We start from the raw sequence: 18047 nt of genomic DNA, 5'->3' as shown, positions 1-18047 counted from the left end.
AGGAAAACATATTTTTAAGGAAACAAAAAAAAAATTATTCTTCCGGGCCGCCTACCTACAACCGCCATTTTTCTCTTCTTTTTTTCTTCCTAATAGCAAGATCATTGTTCAAATCTTACATCACCCGAAAAATATACCCAACTTAAAACATGTCTCTCCATCTTGTTCTAGTTTTGTTCCCTAAATCTGACAAACATTCCTCTTTCCCCTATCTCTTCAAAAAAATTTATTGGTTCCTTACAGCGGTCTATTTGTTGACCATATACAGACGAATACTCTTTATTTCCGTTTTAAGGAAATGCTACATTGCCCTGTTGGGTTACCTATTGGATGACATATCCAGTCAGCATGCTGACAGGATTTCGTTGAAAAATTGACTCGAGAATCTGGACCGTTAAAAACAAACGGTCCAGATTAAACTCCCTTCAAATTTCAACCCACATTCACTTTAGTAAGAGATTTTTCTCTCTAGGTTTTTCAGCCAATTTTTTTTTCTCTCGCCATTTCACTCTTTCCCTCTCGCCGGAGTTATCTCGTCCATTAGTTGACATATTTTTAAAGAATTAAAGAACAATATTCGCGAGATCATTCAGAATCTACACAAGATCAGTAAAGAATTAATTGAAGATTAAATCATTGAATATCTATAGAAGGTTTTTGAAGAGTTTCAATTATATTATTGGTAAATCATAAAATCAATTGAAGATAACTACTCAAGATCGATTGAGATTTCTTTTGGAATATTACACATATAAGCTTGAAACAATTTGAAGACCACACTTACAAATTATTTAGGAATTTTTTTTTAAAGATTACATCTTTTGATTTACCAAATGAAACCCTAAAATCTCATAACCCTAACATAACTATTCGAGTCTAAGCGCCCTTCTTTGCTAGATTAGGGTTGTGATCTTCTTAATGAAGACTGAATTTGAAGGAAGTGAAGCGTATATAACAACACCGAGTCTTAAACGGCCATGAAAACCTAGAAAGAGAGTTTTTTTTGTTGAACTACCTAGAGAGAGAGTTTAGATGGAAGAAGATAACATAGAGCCGAAACCAGGGGTGGGAATCGGTCCGGACGGGCGGGAAACGGACACTAACTCAACCGGTCCGGGCGGGAAACGGACACTAACTCAACCGGTCAGGGCGGAACGGACACGAAACCTAAGTGTCCACTCAGACATGCGGACAAAACGGGCGGACATTTTAGATTTTTCTTCAACAAAGTGTCCGTCCGTGACCGTTTTGATAGTCGGGCAAACCGGGTATCGGTCGGGCGGACACCGGTCACTAATGAACAAATAAAGAAACTTTTATTCGAAATTTAAAATGTTTAGTCGCTAAAGACAACTTTCTAAAACTCCCACTTTACAATTCTAAAAAGTAAATGAATTCAAAATCGCAAGATAAGCATTGAGATTTCTCATGGATTATGATCGGTTTCTATGCTTCTTCTCATGGATTACGACCGGTTTATTGTGGATTCTCGGGTTATTGATGAGATACTGAGATTTTGGAGGAGATAGAGACTAGAGAAGTAGAACGACGAAGACAAAATTAAGAAAAGTGATTTCTAGGGTTATTTATTTTTACTCTTGAAATCTAATGGTTGTAGCTAACTCTACGAATTTAAAGGCTTAATATCAATCATATAGGCGGGCGGGTATAACGAGTAGGATAAACGGACGGATGTGGGCGGATTCGGTCGGGCGGACGATATAAGCGGGCGGACTCGGTCAGACCACCGGGTAAGGACCTATGCCCGCGTCCGTCCGCTTAAGATCTTTCGGTCGGGCGAGTACGGACCGATTCAGACATCGGACGGTCACGGACCCTTCGGACTCGGACGGTCGTGGGCGGGTTCCGGGCCAAAATCCCACCCCTAGCCGAAACTGCTTTGGCTTGAATTTGAAGGGAGTTTAATCTGGACCATTTGTTTTTAACGGTCCAGATTCTCGAATCAACTTTTCAACGAAATCCAGTCAGCTTGATATGTCATCCAATAGGTAACCCAACAGGGCAATGTAGCATTTCCGAACAATTATTGCTGGACTAAATTGAATCAATCCCTCCCCACAAAAAGAGTTGGATAAGGATTTGTGGGAGGTAACCTCTTGAAGAGTATCAAGAAAGATACTCCTATTTTTTTTTTGGTAATTCCATTACAATTGGTATTGATACATCATAGATGTGATAAGCTTAATTACTACCCATACAAACTCAAACAAACCGGGCCTATAGCCCATCTAAACCATGGCCTGAAGCCCATCTACATTATTATTAATACCCTAATAATCCCAATTCAAATAACCAAATATTCCATCTTCTCTGGGATTTGAACTTGGGACCTCCAGGGGTTTCTGGAGTTTATGTCAACACCTTGGACCACTTGGGCTACCAACTGTTGACAGATACTCCTATTTTGAACAAATTGGTTTAGTTCTCCTTTACTTAAGTGCCTAAGTTCCGAATAAACAAAATCACTCTTAATTGTAGATAACCCTAATTTTGTATTACTTTTATAGAATCATTAGTCATGAAATTTAAATGGAAGAAAAGATCCAAGAATCAAGGAGATGCCAAATAAAAGAGAGAACCAATTACAAAGAGAAAATCCAAAATGCAGTGAGGCAGAAGAGGTCGGTGCTTGTGGGTCATGAAGAGCTAGGAGATTGGAGTTGTCATTGTAACTTGTAAAAAAGTAAAATGAAACAATCAGTCTTGATAGTCATGTAAACATCACAACAACCTGTAAACTGACCCACCCTAATTCTACCCCTACCCAAAAAAACAAACAGTTGTCCTTAACTTTGCAAATGATAATTGCTTTTCAGTTAGTGTGTGTCTTACTTTGGGTATTGATGACAATCAATAAAATTTAGTTGTAAAGAATAATTATATGGGAGACGATTGTGATATACCATCAACTCATCAATATGACGATAACTTTCTCCATATACATAGAAATATTAGTCATTCTCGGTTTTCTCACATCTCAAATAATTTGAAACACAAAACATGATTAATAGCCGGTTACGAGGGATATGCAGATTAAGTTATATTTATAACCAAATGCAATCTCCTATAATTCATTATTCATATTAAAAACTTTCTAACTAAGCCTACATCAAAAACTAGTCGAGGACGTACATACCCAAAATTATACTTGGGTAGTTCGGCCGGAAGATTGGTCTAAACCTCCTATAATTCGTTATTCATCATTAAAAACTTTCTAAGCTTACATCAAAAACTAGTCCAGGACGTATAATACCCAAAATTATACTTAGGCAGTTGAGCGGGAAGATTGGTTTAAACCTAATAACCAAATAAGTGAAGTCATGAAACTAACTTTACTAGAAATTCCGTAGCAACACATCAACATTGAATTTTAAAATAAATAGTACCAGTTTATGAGTCAGATGAGTCCCACTACCATGCGAGGACAATTAGTAAAATCAATTGTTATCTGATTTAAGCCAAATGTTCGCCATGTGATCCATCAATGTATCATTTAATGGTGAGGACCTCAATTTTTACCAAACCAAAAGAAAAAATTGTTGTTACCCTTCCCATGTCATGGCCAAGAAAAACACCATAAAGAGAGGAATTATGAAGATGAATGGTGCATAAAGGAGGAGGTTTAAGATGTGTATTGAGGAAAGGAGAAGAGTGAGTGATGGATCATGAATGGAGTAATAAATTAATAATGATGTGAGAAGTCACAACCAATCATTTTTTAGACGTAGACGTCCTCTCTGGCTGTGGCCTCTGCGTGGTGGGTGGTAGTACGTAGTACCACACGCTTGGATGGTCCGCTATCTGCACCTATACACTTTTGCAGCCTTACTAGCTAGATCGAGTCCTACTTCGTCAGGCTTTCACCAACCCCTCTCCTTTCCCCCTTATATTCTTCTAGGGAGATTGTATAGGGCCCCTCATTTTTGTTAAAATGGTCCCCCTCAATGATAATTTACCAAGTAAAATGGTTCATGGGGAGGCTTTTTAACAAAATTGGGGAGGCCCTATAAAACTTCCCATTTTTCTATTATTACACCAGCCAAAATTCGGCTGGAGTATCTCTACGAATAGAATTTATAGTGAGAAAGCGTTTTCTGTCTGAAATCATGACCAGACACATACATCGATTCAAGATAATTGTCAGAAAGAGCATCACAGTTGTATTAACATCGCCCCTAGTAGCAGTACCGATCCTGAGTTTTGGAGGGGCTTAGGCGAACATATCGACAAGGACCCCTACACTATAAGTTTTTTTTTGGAAACCGATTACATCAAAGATGTGATAAGCTTGCTACCCGCCCACTCAAACTCTAACATGACCTGGCCTATAGCCCACTCAAACATAACCTGACCTATTGCCCAACTAGATAATGGCCTAAAGCCCAACTACAATAACTTATTTATACCCTAATAATCCCAATTCAAATAACCAAAGATTCCACCTTCTCTGGGATTCGAACCTGGACCTCCAGGGATTTCTGGAGTTTATGTCAACACCTTGGAACCACTTGGGCTACCAAATGTTGACCCCTACACTATAAGTTGAAAAAAATGATTCATCAATCAAGGGTTATTAGTTTCTACTTGTTTTTTCTTAGCGAATATATCCATAGCTCTCCATTGATTTAACCAAATTTTGATCTAATTATTTTTCGAAGCCGCATAATTTTTTTTTTTTTTTGAGCCATAACAATCCAATGAGATAATAACAAAAACATATACTCCTAATCAACATAAATATTTTAACTTATTAGAAATAACAATAAGAATCTAAACATAAACAAAAATATAAATAACAAAGAAAAAATTAAAGCAATAATTGGCTTACTCTATGTAATTGTGTAATAAACCCTTGTCGAAAACAAAATAGAAATATGATATTGAAGTTTGAGGAGAAATTAGAAAAGTGTTAATAAGAAGGGAAATGCTAAAATCACAAAAGATTTTGACAAAAGAAGTTAGTCAGCTGATGTGGCGGGGGTGGTTTGAAAGTTTGACTAAATCACATGCATTGAAAGATGAATATCACAACCGCCACATCAGCTGGGTAATTTCTTTTGTCAATTTTTTTTTGTGATTCTACCACTTCCGTTATAAGAATATGTACGGTTTGAAATTAGAATTTGGATAGGTTCTGTTATTTGAAGTCTACATTTGTTCTTTAGTGCCCCTCTTAAATTTTTTTTTTAAATGATAATAACTCACAAGAGTTCTCTAATCAACCACTCTACTAACACTACTATCCAAACAAACCTCATATATATTTTGTATTAAAAATACATATAATAATACTGTTTATATATAAATGTTATATAAATTGAGGCCTCTAAATTTGAGGGACCTAGCCAACTGCCTACGTCGCCTAGGTCCAGGGTCGGCCCTTCCTAGGAGCATATATGAAGAATGTTTGAGTAATTTCACATTAGTTGTTTCAAGGCTTAGAGGTCATTCTGTAAATGCGTTTGGAGAATGTGGGAGCATTCTCACATTAGTTTTTTTTTTTTTTTTGGAAGTCGACTACGATCTACGTATGTCGTTACATTTGGCACTTGATACATTAGTTGTTCGAGGGACTGGAGGTCATTTTATAAGTGGGAGGAATAATTCCACTTCTTGATCAAGTTTTGAGGGTAATAGATGCCAGAAATTTAAAAACTACCCCTAGAAATAGTAGTAGAATCCTAGTCTGTCAAAATCTCTATGTCCCATTCTTTTTTTTCTTTTTTTAAGAGCTCTATGTCCTTTAGGAGGTAAAAGATAATTTTCGAAGTCCAAATCACCTACAAAGAGAAAAGTTGTTAGAATAATCCCGAGTGGGTTGTTAGAGGGATATTAGCCATTTTATAAATATGAGAATAAAACTAATCTCTTCGGCTAGCTTTTGAAATAAAAAGAGTAAAGACTGCTCCTAGGCAAGAAAGACCACAAAGAAAAAACCCCCTTTCCCTTTATGCACTTTTAAGAAATTGTAGAAATTTTATTGAAATTCAAGGGATTTCACTAAAAGAAGGCAAAAGAGTTTTCCTCGTAGATGTTAGTTTAGCAATATTATTTAGGATGTAATCTCGTTCTGGTTCCCTATTGATGGGTTGGTATTTTCTTTCCTTCAACAAATTACTTCGAAAATATTTGTTGATCTTCACATATGTATTCTGATATTTAGTACTCAAGGAATATTACATTATCGTATTTTCATTTAACAAATGTATATAAATTAAATATAATAACATGTAAATATTTGGAGTCATTTTTATAATTAAAATTTCCACATTTTATTTTGTCAAATTAGATGCAATCCATGTTACAACATTTCCTACAATATAAATGAGTTATTAAATTTCACTGTTGAAGATGAAAGACCTTAAGCTCATATAAAATTTTGGGTACTACCAAACTTAGGCAAGTTAAAAGTTAACTTTGATGCTACATATACGAACGAGAAATGTTGTTGCGGTATGTAGAAATGATAAAGGAGAATTTGTAATGGCATTAACTACTAGCTACTCATCTTCCTCGGCAATGGAGGCCGAAACAAGAGCTGCCAAATTGGCAATATCCCTAGCACTACAACATCGTGATTATGAAAGTATAATAGAGGTTGATGCCATGACAGTTATAAATGCATAGTCGAAGGATTTAGAAGAGGTGCAATGGAGAATAAGACCGATCGTTTTGGAAATTCAGACAGATATACGAAGGCTTCGGAAAGTTGAGTTTTCATATTGTCCTAGGGAAGCTAATATTGTAGCTCATTTGCTAGCAAAGTACACTGTTAACTTAAATCTGAATCAAACTATGGAGATTCATGAGACTCCTAGTCGCATTGCAAGTCAATATTTCGGGCAACTAAGTGTTGACACCAAGAGCACTTATTTGTTGGCCGAAATATTCAAATAAGATAGTGGGTGTATACCGTGTATTCTTAACAAAAAAAAAAGATAGTGGGTGTAAATTTTTTCCCGTAAGTATATGCCTATGAATTATGATAGTGTTAGTGATTGAAACTCCTCTTTATTCCAAATTATTCCTACGAACTCCTTTATTGGAAAGAGGGTTGATTCAGTGAGCTCAAGCTCATATTTTAGAATATGAGCTTGAGCTCCTATTGGTTAATTTCTCCTAGATTTTCTCCCTCTCCAATCAAAGAGATCTAATTTAAAGAGTAGTTATTAGTATGCAAATAACAACCCATATTATATGCAAGAATTACAAAACTGCCATGTTTTCTAATAATAACTCAATTTGGACTACTTTTGCCATTTTTTCACGTGTGACTTTTTCTTCTCCTCCCTACTAGCTATTTTGAATAATATTTTCAAACGGTTAATTGACTATTTATTTTAGTCCGCCAACAAGAAACTAACCAAACGGTCGAGTTTTTAGGCCCGCGCTTTGGGGAAAGCAAAATACCGGGGTTTGAAGATTTGGTCAATTTTGTTTGACAATTTTCTTTTGCGGAAAACAAAATAACTTCTCCACCTCAGCTCTATCTCTCTCCTCATCTTCTCTCTCCCCACCACTCTCTGTCTTCTCCAAGTCGCCGGCCGGAAAATTTTCCGACCGACGACCATGAAAAATAAAAATAAAAAGTTTCACTATCTCTCTAGAAACTCCTTCGCCGGAGTTGATATTTGTTGATTATAAATCCATGAATTGAGGAGAAATAAAATATGATGGGTGAAAAAATGGGCAAATGAGATAATTTGTGTTGCTAATATGGGTTGCGGTGGAAATATGGCAGTTTTGTAATTCCTTAAGGATAACATGGGTTGTTATTTGCCAACATATAAGGATCCCTTAAATTGTGGCTGATTATTTGACGTGGGAGATATTCTCAAAAATATCAACCAATAGGAGCTCAAGCTCATATTCTCGTTTATGAGCTTGAGCTCATTGAATCGGCGGCCTATTGGGAAATGGCCCACAATGCTGGATCTTTGAGATTCTCCTTATATTTCCACTATCTATATTTCTACTTTGCTGTGAAATAATAATAAAACAAAGAGAAACAAAAGATGAAAGAAAAGAAAAATTCCTTTAGGTACTTCATTGACATAGCATTTCAAAGAAAAGTTCCCTTCGTGGACCCACACCCATGGAGATTTATTGTATGTATCATTCTTACAAATACAAACGCGAAATTTGAAACGAACTCTTTAACTAAACTTTCTGTGGTTTATCTTTTAGATGCTGACACGTCCCAGTGTAAGAACGGTTCAGATTGTAGTCAAATTTTGTATATTTTTGTGTTTGTTAGTGAAAGTGAATCAGCTTGTCAAAGATTAAATTAAAATTCCAAGTACTTGTAGCGTTTATATCCAACGTGTATCATTAATCTGAAAAACAAAAAAATAATTAATTACCATCTTTCATTCCTATCAGATTGGTTACCTATGAAATTCTATGTTTATCATTTGAGAGAGGTTCTTCTATTCTAGATGGTGAACTAATCAAACTTAATTTCAATTCCACAGGAAAAGACCCACATGTTACCTTTCAAAGTAAATAGTAAATAGGTTTCACTTGTTCTTATACACTTCAAGTCAAAGTATAATTTCGTCAATGTCTACAAGGATCCCATTATTTTTCTACCAAAAATGTTAGGATGTACGAAACATAAGCATGTTAATATCGTACATGGACAATTGAACTTTGCCCAATATTTCTCTCTCGATGGTTGAGCAATATATATCCGTCAACGTCAAATTCAACCTACTTTTTAGACACTCTGGCCACCATTGTTTTTTTATTCAAGAAGGAAGAAATGATGTATTATCCCATGATAGGGAAACCCATCAACTAAAGGAGTTAATGAACGTTCAACTTCAAAATTACTTTTGCTTTCTCATTTCATATATGCACCTACCCCAACGCGCACTAAATTTTTGAAACGAAATAGCCAGTTGGTTACATCTATTTTGAGAATTTGGAGATGACAAGTTTGCCTTCGTGGTGAAGGTGAATCTATCATTTATTGACTTGCGTGAAAGAATATAAATAAAACAAAAGTATGAATCGGTTTTCATGTCCCAATGATGGTAGTAGTTGAGAGCTTATTCAAATGTTGTTGTGGACAATTTAGATCTTTAAGAGGAACCTTAAATATTGAGTTTCTAGACATCTTAGAATGAAATATTGGCACATCATGTTACAGATCCAAACTGAGTTTATGTGAAGGTTTTTCAAAGAAACTGAAGCCAAATTTATCCAATGAAAAAGGCTGGACATTTATTTCTCCCAAATTATTACAATGGTAATTAATTGACAATTAATATCAATAATAATAATTTGATATTAACAATAACAATTATAAGAGTATGATAAGTTTTAATATTAGGGCAGCGATATTTATTAATATTGTTATTATTAATGAAATTCAGGAGAGTCCATAAAAGTTCATCCAATGTCAATGAAGATTGTCAATGAGAGTCCACGAAAGTCTTTACATTGTCAATAGAATTTAATTGAAATGTCAATAAGAATCTATGAAAGTCCATCAACTCTCCATTCGCAATGAAAATGTACACAGACATGTAGTTTATGAATGTCATTGAAAGTCCGGATTGACTACCCCTCCTCATTTTAGGTCAACTCTCCCTCTCTCTCTGTCTATCTTTTGATAAACTTTTTGCACTCTCTTGATGAACGTTTGCTTCTTATATAAGTTTGAAATACATCTATTTCTGTAATATTTTCTATTATTTTCATACTCATTTCGAACACATGAATTACAGCAAAATAGTGCTTACAGTTAGTAACATCCCATTCCTTATATGAAAATTATACATTGATTGAAGAATACATTGTGTTTTTAATACATGCCTTGTGTTTTACTGCCTTTTTATTTGAAGTGAAGTTTGATGGAAGAGTGGGAATGAGGGCCAATAGTTGAAGAGATGTGGAATCCCATAACCTATCTTGTCAACAAGGATATCAAAATCTGACCCAAATCATGTTAACCTCAAAATGGATAAAAAATGTGACTATACAAATACTAATATTTTTCTATTATGTCATATACTTTACTATATAAATCTCTCATATATTAGTTTACTGATCTTTTTTTTTTCTGTTGTTGAAGGAGTTTACTAATCTAGTGGTGTTTTTTTTTTGTTAAAATTGCTAGTGGTGTTTATGATTAGAATCAGTCTAACTCTAATAAAAATTCTCTTATTAACACAATCTTGTTCAACAAAAAAAAACACAATCTCGTATGTGTATAACAAATCAAAAAACATATCATATTATCAGTTTAAATAACAACCATGATACATGGCCCGACATGTCATCCCGCCGGAATTCAGCCGGGATTCGTGCCGTGCATAATGTCATTTCCCTTTAAACAAATTTTGAGCCCTAATTTTTTACCTTATGTGATATAGGAAACACAAACACAATAACACCATAAAAAAAGGTATCAGATAGTAATAATATCCCCAGCGTCACCTATAACTGTATGCAAATCAAATCCTTATTATTTGTGTGGTCACTTATTACTTGGAACTATTATGATGAAAGACAATAATAGATATCTAGGTTTAACAATCCAACCTTCCCTTTTTTAATTCAAATATTTAGACGAGAGAGAGAGACGTGGGTCCTGAAAATTGAGATTCGTTAGTGATTTATTTCAACCATAGATTAAGTTACAAATTAGATCTGTCATAACATGTGGATCTTTTCACGGAAGAAATTAAAGTTTGAATTTTACTGTATGAGAAGTCGAGGATTCATCTAAAATTCAAAAATAGCATGTAATTATATGGGCATGAAAATCAAAAGAAGTTAAAAACATAACAATAATCGACTTAAATAGGTCCTTATAAGTACTGAGAAGATTGAGGTTGTATTAAAAAAAATCCAAAATGAAATAATATATAAAAACCTAACATGTTCATCACCTATAACAAACAACTAACGCGTGTCTCTTCACGGAGATATTAAAGTTTGAATCTTACCGTCTCAGACATCCAAGATTCATCGAACATTAAAAAAAAGCATATAACTATGTCAGCATGAAAATCAAATCATGTTTAAGAACATAATATTAATATGGACTTTCAAATTCAAGATGGGCTTTCAGGTCTTCTAGAATGGCTTTAAGGGTCTTTATATAACTTTTAGGGTCCAAGATTACTAAGATTACTTAATAGTTAATATGCCGATTATAGTTCTCATCAAAATTCATGATGTATTACATATTATATTCATGATATATCAATGACATTCAAATGTAATGACTATTGGAGTCCAATATAAAAAAAAAACAACATTAATTAGCATAAATATATTTTTACACGCACGAGGAGACAGAGGTGTGAGTCTTAAAAAATGTACAATGACATGATAAATGGAAAGCCCACAATTCATCACCTATAACATACAGCTAATTGAGCATGAAAATCAAATCAATTTTAAACCCATAACAGAAAAAGATCTTACCTACCTACCCACCAAGAACAAGAACAAGAACAAGAACAAGAACAGATCCAGGTTTAGATAGAAGAAATTGTTTGAGGCTCTTTCTGTATTTTCCCACAGCTTTATTGAACTGCAAATCTTTAATTACACTCCTTTTACACCAACCTCAAATCCTTTATAGGATTTAATTTGCCATGCAGTTCAAGAAAGCTGTGGAAGAATACAAAGAGAGACATTAATCTTTAGGGAATACCCACACTTCCTCACTTCCTAGAGAGAGAGAGAGAAAACACTGAAAGAGATAGTATTTAGAGCACTAAGTAGATCCACTCAAACTTGAGAGAGAAATTAAGAGTGAAGAATAAAAAGAAAGATCTAGAGATCTATGAATTGGATCTATAATGAAACCCTAAAAAGAGAAACTAAAAGATGAGAGATAAAGATAGGCTTGGAGGGTTAAGAATGAAAAGAGTAGTATTTATAGAAGAATTCAGAAGGTTTTTTAACACCAATCCCAAGAAGAATATTAAGCCCTCTGAACTTTTACTCCACCTATGAATAAAAGCTGACCCATGCACTTTTGGACTTATTTAATTCACCTCCCAACCTCATAAAGGAAATTTTGTTCCTATGATCATGTGTTTCAAGTTTGTAGTTTATTTACCCTACTCCCATCTTCTTTGTGCGACACGTGGAGTTTCACATCCTCATACAACCTTTAGCATTCCCATTTTGTAGGGGTGGGTGCGTGAGGCCGCAATCGGATTTGTTTGACTAAGTCAATTGCAGAACACAGTCAATTGCAGAAATTTGAATTGGTCGCTACAGAGTACAACCTAGTTTGCTTCTGATGGGATATGTGAATAACTTGACGGATCGAGATGACGAAATCGTACCTTAGACTCTTCTTACTCGTTCGTCATCTTGACGGGCATGTAATTCACATAAACCCTTTAGCTTCAATAAGTAGTCTGGTTTAGGCTTTTGTGGTTCTTGTGAGAGTTTAGCCTAAACTGCTTAAAAGCTTAGGTAATCCGCCCCATTCCTACCTTTACATTTGGGGACATGGATTGATTTAGATACATGCTCCTTGGTGTATTGGATCATAATTTTTTGAAAGCCTAACATGGCATTGCAGTAACTGATCCAAGGATTATTGGCTGTCAATTTATTTGGGGAAAAAGTGGGATCTATTTCAGTTCTAAGTGCCAGGTTGGTTGCCCTTCCTAACATGTGTAATGTTGTAAACATTAAAAATTAAAGTTTAACAATCCTAAATCTTTACCAAATATAAAATTATAAATATAATAAATAAAATTATCATGATATATCTAGACCTTATGGTGATTGCTGATAACTTAGATACATAGAATCACAATAATTCTGCAACTACTAGTATGGAAAATTGTAATATAGTAATCATCAATATCTCATCTAGTTCTGCTAGTTATTGTAAATTGATTTTAAGTTTGATGATCACAAATTTAAATAGTATCGGTGATATCCAAATAAATTATAAGTTTAGAAACTACAAGTGATCCACGTCATCTAAAATGACATGTGTCAAGACACTCAAAGAGTGACACACTTGAAAGGCAGATGATCTCCCATAAAAGTAAGGGAATCAAGTAATCTAGAATTAATGCTAGGTCCTCCAGTGGTCAGCTTATTTTGTTGGATGACTAAAAATTTAACATTAACTAAACAAAATGCTTTGGTTATAAGAATTTTGTTCTGTGCTAGTGGACTTTTCGTCCCGTGGTTTCCATTTCTCTCTTATGTTTCTCTCCAAAATTTATCTTATAAATATAGAACACTAATAAAGTGAAAGTAGTTTTAGATGATCTTAAAACTTCTTGATATGGGCTCTAAGGATGTCCATATAGCATCTAAAAGTCAAAGTATGCCGTGATTATATATGGCGGTTAACATACTAATTTATTTCATGTTACATCTTCATATTATATGGTTGACAATCACATTACTTTAAGCATTACATTTGTTCGAATAAAGTTATTTTCTCCTTGTCTTTGTATGAAATTAGATCTTATCACATTTGAAAGAATTTAGTACATATTTTCCTTGTTTATGCGTGAACCTTACATTTTTCGTATTTATAAATGAACCTTATATTTGAGTGGTCGAAGGGAAGCCCACAGGCCACAGATAGACCTTCTAAGACAATCTCTAATAGACAGTTAAGACGCCTTTAACAAGTAAAAATGATGCAATGGAGAAACCTTGAAAACACCAATGAGATACATACCTACATTGATGATAAAAGTGTCATGTCGTTATAGAACTGCAGACCTCAAAAATTAATTAAAATTTATTACTACCAAACGTGTAATCCGTTTATGTTATTATCGTCCATAGACGTAAGGAGGTAAAGAAAGTCATTGGTGTTAAAAAAATTTCAACCTTCACATATCCAAATTTGAGATCTTTTGCAATTTGTTCATGTACAAATTAGAAAAGAAAATCAAAGAAATAGTAACTTCAAATTTTAATTTAATGGTATGGTTGTTATTGGCAGAGATCCCCATGAATTGTGGGAATTCTTTATTCACCATAATAGAATTTCAGGTCATTTTTCTACCCAAAATTTCAGCAAGAAAATAAGCAATGTAGCAGTCTCTCACATCCCTCAAGAACCCTAAAATTTGAAATGGAAAATGGAAACTTTTTTGGTTGGTGGGAAAAGAGAGGGAGGGGGATTACTTGGGGGGGCACATGAGTGCATGTGAGTTTGGTGGGACCCAAAGAGAGAGGTAGTGGGGACGAGTGCGCGTAAATATGTTTGTGCGTGTAGGTATAATGACAAATTACTACTCCCGTTATTTCAGGAACAAGGTCGCTCTGTCGGGGTACTGGTTACAAACGTTTCTACTTTCACGCTACACCCACACTTTTACCCAAACACACCCCATTTCCCCATACCACCCCATAGCCAATGCTCCCAATGACTTTGGTTATTTTTCCTAACTATTATTAATGACCCCATCTCTCCCAAAATGGGTTCCATACAAAGGACACTAAGGAGAGAGGAGGCCTATTCGAATAATAGGCAAGTAAAATTTGAATTTTGTGTTAGTTTCCAATGTAAATGTTTGGTTTTGATAGTAAGGATTAGACATCTTAGCCGAAAAAGTGTACGCCTTAAAGACTTTACAGATTTGGTGGTCCTAATGCTAACATCTATATTTTAAATGACTCCGTGTTTATTAGTTGTCAATCAAGGAGTGGGTCATTTTATATGTTTTAACCTTTCTTTTGGTTCTATGTACAAATTTCATATGAATTAATCAATGTTTAATTGGACCTAACTCTGATTATAAGAAATGAAATAGATAATTCTTCTTCATTTCAAATACTCCATATAGAATTCAAATGCATGATATTAAACGTCGAAGATATCACAACAATATTACAATCCAACAAATGGACGACCTCGGTTTGATAGTTCCTTATAAGAAAATATGAAAGGTCATTCTCTCAAATAAAAAACTAAAAAGAAATTTCACTCTATCGCTACGCCTTTCACAATTTGGTGGACTATTTAAAGAGACCGCAATAATCGAGTTTTTTTTGCAGTATTGAAGCACTTCTGATTCAGATTGTGCAATGGATGACGTATTACGAGGAATTTGTAATTACTTTGGCTTTAATTGGGATGTTATTACTGATAACATGTAATTTATTTTACGCCCTCCTACATAGTGCCACCATGGCATTTTTTGCCCAATACAATCAGTTTCTCAAAAAAAAAACAATTATGTTGTTGGTCACTAAATGGGTGCTAGAACTAGAGTTATTATGCATAATTTGAATGTAATGCAACCAATGCCTTTACTTTTAACATCTTATTCATAAGAAATAAACAGCAACAACATGTGTTTATTTTGTTAAGTATAAGTTTAGCATTTGGTAAAAAAAGTCCAATTTATATTACCACAGTTCGAAAAAATAATAGGTAAACAATTTTTTACCCAATAGTGTGTGTGTGTGGAATCAAGCTGAAATCTTAACCCATTAACTATCTCTAAAAACAGACTGTCCATTTCCAGTTTGTGCATGATTTTGCCCTATATTGTAGTTAGAAAGGAAAGAAGTATATAGCCAAGTAACACTGGTTGCAGAGACCCTAGATTCTCTAGTTAGGGTTCTCTATACATCTATTGATATATAGGTAGGTGGGTGAAGTTGATAAATGGTAGACATTAGTTCTCCAAATGGTTGGGGACCCCATATGCATGTTGTTATGTACAAGAAGTGATGGATTTGAAGTCCAATTCGAAGTAGTAATGTGAGTTGAAAGGGGAGGTCCATTGCCTATACTGCCTATAGAGTAGCATCACCCTTCTCCCTCACAGCCTCACTCAGTATATGCTGGGTTACTAATATCCTGGCTTCCTTGCATAAATTAAAAAGTACTCTTGGAAAATTAGTACCAATTCTATAACTTTCATTGAAATATGATTCAATCCTGTAACGCCTAAGCCTTACACTTATGGATATTGTAATACTTTTGACACATATCCAGAGGCAACAACTACGGGATCTTGTTCTTCTCGAAAGCTCTACAAACCCACCAAAAACACCTCGAACAAAGTATCCACCTCTAACTTAGGTGCTAGATTTTTTTTTCTCAAGCGAAATGGCACTACCACAATAACTTGAGCTAAATTTTTTTACTTTTTGAACCTATGTGAAACAGTGGAATATTGGAGCATTATGTCATATTTTATAAAAATTTACAACATATTAATTCAAATTCAAAATATAATGCCTGGGTCTTACGGTACATCTCGTAATTTCTTGTGTACCTAAATATTCCAAACCGTCTTCAACAACAAAAAAAAATTCCATACCAAATCAGTTTTTTGAATGGTTGTATTGGAAATGCTTTCAAAGATTTGTAATTTTAAATTTTCTCAAATCCTGTAATCTTTTCATTAAACGGCTCGTGCAAGTTCCCTAAATATTGAGTTCTATTTATTCGCCTTCTCCTTAGAAAATGGAGTAAGAAATGGTGAAATGGGAGAACCTACGAATAAACAGAAAGTCAAATTGTGATATTACTGCCCAATAGCAACTTAGGGAGTGCCTATAAAGTACCCTCATACTACCATTATTATTAGTTGGCGGCCAACAAAAATTCAGAAATACCACAAAGGTGGGTGTGTTGGGGAAGAAAGAAATTTTACAGGGGAAAAAGGTGAAAAACTCGAAAAAAAAACTTATTCCCCAAACACACCCTTAAAGTCGTCGACAAAAACTCGCTGGCCGATCTCCCTCTCTTTCTTCTCTCTCCTCTTCCCCTCTAACCCTCTCCATGTTTCTCTCTTTTTCTCTCTCTAAGTTTCGACAAAGGGGAGAGCCTTTTCGCCGGAACCCTTCGTCTTGATCTGGTTCTTCCAGATCCAGACGAAATTAAGGTTCTTCTGGTTTTTCAGACGACTCCTCTTCTGGAAAATCACACAAAAATCCGCCGAAGGAGGTCTCCCCTCCGCCGGAACCCCCTTCACCGGAACAACCCCCTTCAGAAGATATATATATATATATATATATATATATATATATAGAGAGAGAGAGAGAGAGAGAGAGAGAGAGAGAGAGAGAGAGAGAGAGAGAGAGAGAGAGAGAGAGAGAGAGAGAGAGAGATTTCTTAATGTTAAGGTAGAGGTCGCCGACGTTAATGGTAGAGTTCACCGGAAAATTGTAGAAGGCGTCATAATTATATTGAAGATTGGAAGGAAGAGAAAGAATAAAAACTGTAGAAAAAAATTTAAGGTCAATGTTTGGAGGAAACAAAAGATTTCTTAATATTTTTGTTTCCACCCAAAATTTATTGCCCTGGAAACTTTTCTTATTTCCCTAAAACACTGACCTACCAGAAAAAGTCACAACAATTTCAAAATGGAGAAAGAAAATTCTGAACTGGCTCCTCCATATAGAGGGTATTCATGTTTTTAGAAAAAATAGAATTTGTTCATCTACAAGGGTAACACATTTTTTTGGCCGAAACTAATTTAGTCAAATTATTTTGCTCTAAAATTCTATTAGCATGGACAAAAGTTCTCATATCGATATTCCTCTCTTCTTCATTTATTAGTGGGTGGATGATTTGGGACATCAACTTCTGGATCTAGGGAATGTAGACATTGTCAACCACAGTTGATCCAAACCGACTCGAGGGGCGATTATTTTTCCCCTCAAAAAACAAACATGCTTGCAATTGAACACGAAACATCTAATCTTTATTTCGTCATTTTCACCGCCCTCCAACCACCGCCTTTTTCTCTCACTACGTCTCATATTTTTTATGTTATTTTTCTCTCTTTCTCCTGCAACAGTCACTCCGCTCAATCTACCTTTGCTCAATGTCACCTCTCTTCTCTCTCTCTCTTTACCCCAAAATTTCTCTCCCTCTTTCCTCTCACATTTTTGTCGAAAACTTGAAACGCTAAAACCATCGATCCAAGGACTAGTGACTGACCGCTCGTGGGTACACGTAACTTTTGATCTAGGGTTTGATATCCTCGACAAGCTTGTCGAAATCCTCTTCGAGTCTTTTAGAGTTTCAAGCGACTAGTTCCTTCGCT

This window comes from Eschscholzia californica, unplaced genomic scaffold (genome assembly GCF_041429995.1).
Source record: "Eschscholzia californica isolate CP2 unplaced genomic scaffold, dmEscCali1.0.p SCAF_3, whole genome shotgun sequence".
Classification (NCBI taxonomy): Eukaryota; Viridiplantae; Streptophyta; class Magnoliopsida; order Ranunculales; family Papaveraceae; genus Eschscholzia; species Eschscholzia californica.
The sequence above is the reverse complement of the archived record's forward strand: the minus strand, read 5'-3'. Positions refer to the sequence as shown.